Below are 10021 nucleotides of genomic sequence, written 5' to 3'. Positions count from 1 at the left end.
CAAGGATTTTTCTTTTTTTTTTACTATTTTCTACATTGTAGAATAATAGTGAAGACATCAAAACTATAAAATAACACACATGGAATCATGTAGTAACAAAAAAAGAGTTAAACAAATCAAAAAATATTTGAGATTTTAGATTCTTCAAAGTAACCACCCTTTGCCTTGATGACAGCTTTGCACACTTTTGGCATTTTGTCAACCAGCTTCACCTGGAATGCTTTTCCAACAGTCTTGAAAGAGTTCCTACATATGCTGAGCACTTGTTGGCTGCTTTTCCTTCACTCTGCGGTCCAACTCATCCCAAACCATCTCAATTGGGTTGAGGTTTGGTGATTGTGGAGGCCAGGTCATCTTGTGCAGCACTCCATCACTTGCCGTCTTGGTCAAATAGCCCGTACACAGCCTGGAGGTGTGTTGGGTCATTGTCCTGTTGAAAAACAAATGATATTCCCATAAAGCCCAAACCAGATGGGATGGCGTATCGCTGTAGAATGCTGTGGTAGCCATGCTGGTTAAGTGTGCCTTGAATTTGAAATAAATCACCATCAGTGTCACCAGCAAAGCACCCCCACACCATCACACATCCTCCTCCATGCTTCACGGTGGGAACCACACATGTGGAGATCATCTGTTCACCTACTCTGCGTCTCATCAAGACAGAGGTTGGAACCAAAAATCTAAAATTTGGACTCATTAGACCAAAGTTAAGATTTCCACCGGTCTAATGTCCATTGCTTGTGTTTCTTGGCCCAAGCAAGTCTCTACTTCTTATTGGTGTCCTTTAGTAGTGGTTTCTTTGCAGCAATTCGACCATGAAGGCCTGATTCAGGCAGTCTCCTCTGAACAGTTGATGTTGAGATGTGTCCGTTACATTTCTGAGTCTGGTAACTCTAATGAATTTATTATCTGCAGCAGAGGTAACTCTGGGTCTTCCTTTCCTGTGGCGGTCCTTATTAGTGCCAGTTTCATCATAGCGCTTGATGGTTTTTGCGACTGCACTTGAAGAAACGGTCAACGTTTTAGAAATTTTCCGGATTGACTGACCTTCATGTCTTAAAGTAAGGATGGACTTTTGTTTCTCTTTGCTTATTTGCGCTGTTCTTGCCATAATATGGATGTGGTCTTTTACCAAATAGGGCTATCTTCTGTATACCACCCCTACCTTGTCACAACACAACTAATTGGCTCAAGAAGGAAAGAAGGAAAGAAATGACACAAATGAACTTTTATCAAGGCACACCTTTTAATTGAAATTCATTCCAGGTGACTACATCATGAAGCTGGTTGAGAGAATGCCAAGAATGTGCAACGCTGTCATCAAGGCAAAGGGTAGCTACTTTGAAGACTCTCAAATATAAAATATATTCAGATTTGTTTAACACTTCTTTGGTTACTACATGATTCCATATGTGTTATTTCATAGTTTTTATGTCTTCACTATTATTCTACAATGGAGAAATTAGTAAAAAAAAAAAAAAATCCCTTGAATGAGTAGGTGTGTCCAGACTTTTAACTGGTACTGTGTACATATATTACTATCCATAACACTACTTGGCCCCTTCCAAGTCTTACACCAGGCCATCGGCCTGGGAGGCTAAAAACCCCTTGTAGTTTTTCTGCATTAAAGTCTCTGATACCCAAAATTCTCTCTGCTGCTGCTACTACCAATTCAATCTTTTTGGATTTCCTGTGCGGTGTTCTACAATGTAGAAAATAGTAAAAATAAAGAAAATCCCTGGAATGAGTAGGTGAGTGCAAACCTTTGACTGGTACTGTGTATATATATCTGCAGCAGAGGTATATATATTTTATTGCTAAACAGGTGGGGCTCAAAACAGGTGGGGCTCTGACCAAACTGCCCTGAATGACAGGTCACCACTGCATATAGCTCTGTGCGATGTTTATTCTCATAATAAACATTGAGAATTGAATGTTTCCCCCCTCAAAGGCAACTCAGGACATGCCAGTAGGGCCTACTGGAATGATTCAATTCAATCTCATAGCCAACATTCCTTTTGTTTTTGTTTATCTGTTTAACTGTCAACTTTTTCTGTCAATTTCTGTGCATCAGTTCAGTGCCATTGATTTAACTCATTATTTTTATCATAATGTACTCTGTAAGCACATTTTCCTTTTTTTTCTGCTGTTCTATGGCTACACACATTCATCATGGAGAAGAAACATTAGTTGGCTGGAGCGATGTGGATGCGTAACCAGATTACATTTTCTTGATCTGGAATGCCTCTCAACTTTACAGCAGGCCTACTTCATGAAGCTCAAAGCTTTCCTCATAATTACACTTCTGTTCATCTGTACTTAATTACTCAACTCAAGTAATTACAACATGTTGAGTCTCTCTCTCTCTCTCTCTCTCTCTCTCTCTCTCTGTCTGTCTTTCTCTCTCTCTCTCTCTCTCTCTCTCTCTCTCTCTCTCTCTCTGTTTGTCTTTCTCTCTCTCTCTCTCTCTCTCTCTCTCTCTCTCTCCTCTCTCTCTCTCTCTCTCTCTCTCTCTCTCTCTCTCTCTCTCTCTCTCTCTCTCTCTTCCTCCAGTTATGTATGATGGAACAGTGTGTCCTACATACTCACAGTTAAACCAGTGGACTCATTCTGTCTGCTCTGCTATCTGGAGGGCCGCATGGGACCTAACCTGCTAATGGTACTATTCCTCACTCTATCTTTTTCCCTGCCTCCTCGCACACACACACACACACACACACACACACACACACACACACACACACACACACACACACACACACACACACACACACACACACACACACACACACACACACACACACCAGTGGAGGCTCCTCAGAGGAGGAAGTCACTAAATAACTGATTAAAACGTACTGTTTTGCAATGAAGTTTACAGTAGCCTCAACAGCACCCTCTAGGGTAGCTCCATGGTGTAGCCGGAAGACAGCTATTTTCCATACATTGACTTCAATACTAAACCTAGGAGGCTCGTGGTTCTTCTGACCCCCTTCCATAGATTTACACAGTAATTTGATAACTTCCAGAGGACGTTGTCAAACCTATCAGAGCTCTTGCAGTATGAACTAACATCTTGTCCAATCCAATCAAAGGATTAGAAAAGTATATCTAATACTGAAAGCATAAGCTACAGCTAGCTAGCAAGCACTGCAGTGCATAAAGTGTGGTGAGTAGTTGACTCAGAGAGAAAGGCAACAGTTTTGAACAAATACATTTCTTTAAAAAATAAGACGCAGCAGAGAGAGAGAGAGCTAGCTATATTTCATATTTTTTTGTCTTAGTTTACCTTTCACTTACTTAGCTAGCTAATGGAGCTCATTTAGTCTACTCAACAATCTGACTCAAGCAGAGAGGAATACTATTTATGTTAGCTAGCTGGCTAAGGCTATCCAACACTGCAACTATTCCAAGTCAAGGTAAGCTTTCGGTTGTATTAATGTATTGGTTCCGGGGCCCACCGGTGTAACTGCTAAACTTCTTGCTGTACACTGTACTGCGTGATTGTACACATATATTTGATTGTGTGTCTCATTAGTTCTAGTTTGTTGACTGTAACGTTAATATGGTGACAATTAATCCATTTTATTTATTTTTTGTCATGTGCTTCGTAAACAACAGGTTTAGACTAACAGTGAGATGCTGACTTATGGGCCCTTCACAACACAGCAAAGAGGAATATAAAAGTAATAGAAAGATAATAACACAAGGAATAAATGCACAGTGAGTAACGATAACTTGGCTATATACACAGGGTACCAATACAGAGTCAATTTGCAGGGGTACGAGGTAATGGAGATAGATTTGTACATATAGGTAGGGGTAGACTAGGGAACAGGATAGATAATAAGCAGTAGCAGCAGCATATGTGATGAGTCAAAAGAGTTAGTACAAAGGGGGTCAATACAGATTGTCCAGGTAGTTATTTGGTTAACTATTTAGCAGTCTTATGACTTGGCGGTAGAAGCTGTTCAGGGTCCTGTGAGTTCCAGACTTGGTGCATTGGTCCTGGATGGCAGGGAGCTTGGCCCCAGTGATGCACTGGTCAATTCGCATTACCCTCTGTAGCGCCTTGTGGTCAGATGCCAAGCAGTGTCCATATCAAGCAGTGATGCAGCCAGTCAAGATGCTCTCAATGGTGCAGCAGTCAAACTTTTTGAGGATCTGCCAAAACCTGCCAAAACCTTTCAGACTCCTGAGGGGGAGGAAACGTTGTTGAGCCTTCTTCACTTAATTCCTTAGTGATGTAAACACAGAAGAACTTGAAGCTCTCGACCCACTCCACTACAGCCCCGTTAATGAGGAGGGGGCGTGCTCAGCGTGCTCATCTCACATTTCCTGGAGTCCACGATCATGCTCCTTTGTCTTGCTGAAGTTGAGGGAGAGGTTGCTGTGCTGGCACCACATTCCCAGGTTACTGACCTCCTCCCTATAGGCTGTCTCATTGTCGTTGGTGATCAGGCCTACCACCATTGTGTCATCAGAGAATTTACAGGGCAGACCGTAAGGAAGTCCAGGATCCAGTTGCAGAGGCAGGTGTTCAGTCCCAGGGTCCTGGGCTTATTGATGAGCTTGGAGGGCACTATGGTGTTGGACGTTGAGCTGTAGTCAATGAACAACATTCTCACATAGCTGTTCCTCTTATCCAGGTGGGAGAGGGCAGTGTGGAGTGCATTAGAGATTGTGTCATCTGTGGATCTGTTGGGGCGGTATACGAATTTGAGTGGGTCCAGGGTGTCTGAAATGATGGTGTAGATATGAGCCATGACCCAGCTTTCAAAGCATTCCGTGACTACAGATGTGAGTGCTATGGGGCGATAGTAATTTAGACAGGTTACCTTGGTGCACAGGGAATATGGTGGTCTACTTGAAACATGTAAGTATTACAAACAGGGTCGGGGAAAGGTTAATCAGTGCATGCTTTGAGTACCTGTCCTGGTAATCCATCTGGCGCCTGCGGCCTTGTGAATGTTAACCTAATTAAAGGCCTTACTCACATTGGCTACGGAAAGCGAGATCACACAGTTGTCTGGAACAGCTGGTGCTCTCATGCATGGTTCAGTGTTGATTGCCTCGAAGCGAGCGTAGAAGGCATTTAGCTCGTCTGGTAGGCTCGCGTCACTGGGCAGCTCACAGCTGGGTTTCCCTTTGTAATCCGTGATAGTTTTCAAGCCCTGCCACATCCAACGAGCATCAGAGCCGGCGTAGTAGTATTTGATCTTAGTCCTGTACTGACACTTTGCATGTTTGATGGCTCGTCTGAGTTCGTAGCAGGATTTCTTAGAAGCTTCCGGATTAGTGAACCGCTCCTTGAAAGAGGCAGCTCTAGCCTTTAGGTCAGTGCGGATATTGCCTGTAATCCATGGCTTCTGGTTGGGATATGTACATACAGTGCATTCTGAAAGTATTCAGACCCCTTGACTTTTTCCACATTTTGTTACATTACAGCCTTATTCTAAAATGTATTAAATAGTTTTCTCCCTCATAAATCTACACACAATACCCTATAATGACAAAACAAAAACAGGTTTTTAGAAAAATGGAAATAAAATGGAAATATCACATTTACATAAGTATTCAGCCCCTTTACTCAGTACTTTGTTGAAGCACGTTTGGCAGTGATTACTGCCTCAGGTCTTCTTGGGTATGACGCTTGGCACACTTGTATTTGGGGAGTTTCTCCCATTCTACAATGCAGATCATCTCAAGCTCTGTCCGGTTGGATGGGGAGCGTCGCTACACAACTATTTTCAGGTCTTTCCAGAGATGTTTGATTCGGTTCAAGTCCGGGCTCTGGCTGGGACACTAAAGGACATTCAGAGACTTGTGCCGAAGCAACTCCTGCATTGTCTTGGCTGTGTGCTTAAGGTCATTGTCCTATTGGAAGGTGAATGTTCGCCCCAGTCTGAGGTATTGAGTGCAATGGAGCAGGTTTTCATCAAGGATCTCTCTGTACTTTTCTCCATTCATTTTACCTCGATAATGACTAGTTTCCCAGTCCCTGCCGCTGAAAAACATCCCCACAGCATGATGCTGCCACCACCATGCTTCACCATAGGGATGGTGCCAGGTTTCCTCCAGATGTGACTCTTGGCATTCAGGCCAAATAGTTCAATCTTGGTTTCATCAGACAAGAGAATCTTGTTTCTTATGGTCTGAGAGTCCTTTAGCTGCCTTTTGGCAAGCTCCAAGTGGGCTGTCATGTGCCTTTTACTGAGTAGTGGCTTCCGTCTGGCCACTCTACCAAAGGCTTGATTGGTGGAGTGCTGCAGAGATGGTTGTCCTTCTGGAAGGTTCTCCCATCTCCACAGAGGAACTCTGTCAGAGTGACCATCGGGTTCTTGGTCACCTCCCGGACCAAGGCCCTTCTCCCCCCGATTTCTCAGTTTGCCCGGTTGACCAGCTCTAGGAAGAGTGTTGGTGGTTCCAAACTTCTTCCATTTAAGAATGATGGAGGCCACTGTGTTTTTGGGGACCTTCAATGCTACCCTTCCATAGATCTGTGCCTCGACACAATCCCGTCTTTTGTCTCTACGGACAAATCCTTTCACCTCATTGCTTGGTTTTAGCTCTGACATGCATTGTCAAGTGGGGGACCTTATATAGACAGGTGTGTGATTTTCCAAATCATGTCCAATCAATGGAATTTACCACAGGTGGACTCCTATCAAGTTGTACTGTAGAAACATCTCAAGGATAATTAAAGGAAACAGGATGCACCTGAGCACAATTTCGAGTCTCAAAGCAAAGGGTCTGAATACTTATGTAAATAAGGTATTGCTGTTTCTTGTTTTTTTTATACATTTGCACAAATTTCTAAAAACCTGTTTTCGAATTTGTCATTATGGGGTATTGTGTGTAGATTGAAGAGGGAAAAAAATAATTGAATCTATTTTAGAACAAGGCTGAAGCTGTATGTGGCTGGTATGAAAGTGAACTGTGTGTGCGGGTGATCAGATCAACTAGCAACCTTACGATGGGTATAGGGCAAATTCGACTATCATGTTGTAGCTTAAACCTATCGATGTTGTTTACATTAAGCTGGGCTAATGGAATATGAATGACAGTCATCCAATATGCTGTGATAGAAATACTGTAAGGCCATGCTCACAAAAAGAAACGTCATCCCTAATCTTGAACGGCACCTACCACCACTGACACACACACACACACACACACACACACACACACACACACACACACACACACACACACACACACACACACACACACACACACACACACACACACACACACACACACGTATTACACTGTCATCCACCGTGATGGGAGTGAGAGGCCCCATCCAGAAATAGCCCATAGCCCAAAGGTACATTGTAGATTCTGGAGGGCAAGATGGATCAACTACCATATAGCTATCAAATTGTTTCAGATCAACACGAAGTGCCTAGGAGGTGGTTGTGTCTGGGTGGGACCTCTGACACTTAGTGTTGTGGATCAATGGTGGGAGGCAACATCATTGGGTAGTCAAAACAACACTCTCTTTCATCCATCGGCCAGAACTGAGGCCTGGAGAGTAGAACTCCTGTGGAGTGAATAACTACAGTATCGCCCACACACACATCTCTCAGTAAGAGGAATGATTCACCCAATTACACTTGACTTTAACATGCTAACAGGACCCCATTCAATCCCATTGCTGTCTAGGCATCAATGCTGATGGCAGTCTTGCATGACTCAATGAGGGTTAATTTACTGGCCAAGAATCAAATGTCATGATATGGTTATTTTTATAGCAACTCTCTCTGTGTGTTTCTAAACTGAGACCCATCTGTGTGTTTTTTTTTAGTTTAACTGAGGAGAGGGAAAGTGGAGCATTACTCTCAGCCCCATACGTCACACACACACACACACACACACACACACACACACACACACACACACACACACACACACACACACACACACACACACACACACACACACACACACACACACACACACACACACACACACACACACACACACACACACACACACACACACAGTAGAGTAGAGTAGAGAACCAAAGAACACATTTCCCATGCACAGAACAGAGTGTGCCCCAGGCAGGTCTCTATGTCTGGGGGCGTCTCGCTAACTGTCTGCCCCGTTCCGCTTTGATCATGGAGCCGAACAAAGTGGAATCAGAATGGTTTGGCAATCTCAATCCTGTGATGAGATGCAGTGTAGTGACGTCTTGGGTGGTACCAGGCTTTTGTATGGTAATTTGTTCATTAAGGAGGGGGAGTTGTTTTTCAAAGGAGTGTTTTGAAGGTTCATGGAGATATGAATGGGGGTAGAAGATTATAGTAGCTGCAGAATGCCTGGTCCAAGACAATGAAGGTGGAGATGAAAGCAAGTGAAAACATGTCAGATAAGGCCTTTAAATGCCTTTAGCCCAGCAGTAAGTAACTATAATCTGCATGGGGATTCTAGTCTGTGGACCAAGTTAAGATTTTCTACCCTGTGTCTGTTGGCTGCCATTCTGCTCATTCACAGGCAGCCAGAGGTGGCTCAGTCCCAGGGGAGAGGGCATTCAGATGTTGATGGCAGACAGACAGACAGACAGAGACTGATGGCAGCTCCATGGATAAGTGACAGGAGACAGCCAGTTAGGAGGGAGAGAATGGAGAAGTGACAGGTAGGGGAAAGATGGGAGCAGCAGTGCATCATGGGACAGTTCAGAGAGTATCCAACAAGCATGAATTTACTTCAACTTATTAAAATGTACTGTTTACACAAACATCTTCACACCCTTGTGCACACACATACGCATGCACGCACACGTACACACACACAAACAGATATGCAACCCACAGAGCTGACAAATTAGTGTAGCGAGAGTTGGCCTCCCACGGCAACGCGTCACACAAACACACGACACATGTGCGTGCTGATAAAAACACTCCAGGGACCAACACATGCATTGTTTAAAATAACCCAAGCATTGGGGCGAGATGTTGCAGTGAGAGATTGCTGTACACAAATAGGCCATATTGCTAAAACTGGGACACACGTAGTAGTCTCAGAATAAAATCCCTCAGTGTGTCTCTGTAGGCAGGATGTGAGTGGCTGTGTGCTCGTTATCTGAACAAACAGAACAGCCAATTGAAGAATAGAGAACACACAGTGTTCCACAGAAAAAGGATGAAAGCCAGAAGGAAAAACCAAACATTCCCAATGAGGAACAGAACACATAGCAGTAACATAAGAGAAGGGAATTATTCAGAGCGTTTTACACATTGTAAGTCTAGCAAGCAAAAACAAAGATATAGTAGATATTGTGTTCTAGAAAATGTAATATGAAACAAAATAAAGATCAGTGTTACATTTTACAGATTTAAACCCTTCGAGTGTTTTTTAGTGTCACTAAAAGAATAAACAGTACCAACATAATCTCTTTTCAATCCCCTTAGTGTGCCAGCTTTTGTAGGCCTACATTATCCTTGTTTTGGTAAGTGATGGGAGTGTGTAGGTTTCTGTAAGACAAAGGGATCAACCCTATCTCTGACTATTTCTCCGGCTTGGATTAGAGGCTGTGGCTGTGATGACTGGGATCCAACTCTGTGGTACAGTGATAAGCCTGCCGTTTTATTGGACATCCCTTATCTCAAACCAAAAACCATTAAAACCCTTGTCAGTGATCTGAGCCTCCGTCCGCCCAGAACTGCAGTGACTGCCGGTTTTTCTCAGTAGTTTTGAGGGAGAATGGATCTCAGGAAGAGATAAACGTGTAAGACTAAGAAGTGACGGGATACGCAGTCTTCGATACGAGCCGCTCAAAGAGCCTCATAACTCAATAGGATGCGTTTAGACGTCTGGGAGCTGCACACTGATACATTACTCCCATGGCAGATGGAGTCAGTGGACAAGTGTTCTTACTATACCTGGGTATCACTATACCTGGGTCGTTCCACGAAATGAGTGCCTTTTAAACTCTTTTGATATTTTAAGTAGAGATTGTGCACAAATATTGCATTTTAAAAGCCTGGTATGTTAAATGAAGGGTCCTTTAATATAT

Source organism: Salmo salar, chromosome 12, assembly GCF_965601325.2.
Source record: "Salmo salar chromosome 12, fSalSal1, whole genome shotgun sequence".
In the NCBI taxonomy this organism is placed as follows: domain Eukaryota; kingdom Metazoa; phylum Chordata; class Actinopteri; order Salmoniformes; family Salmonidae; genus Salmo; species Salmo salar.
The sequence above is the reverse complement of the archived record's forward strand: the minus strand, read 5'-3'. Positions refer to the sequence as shown.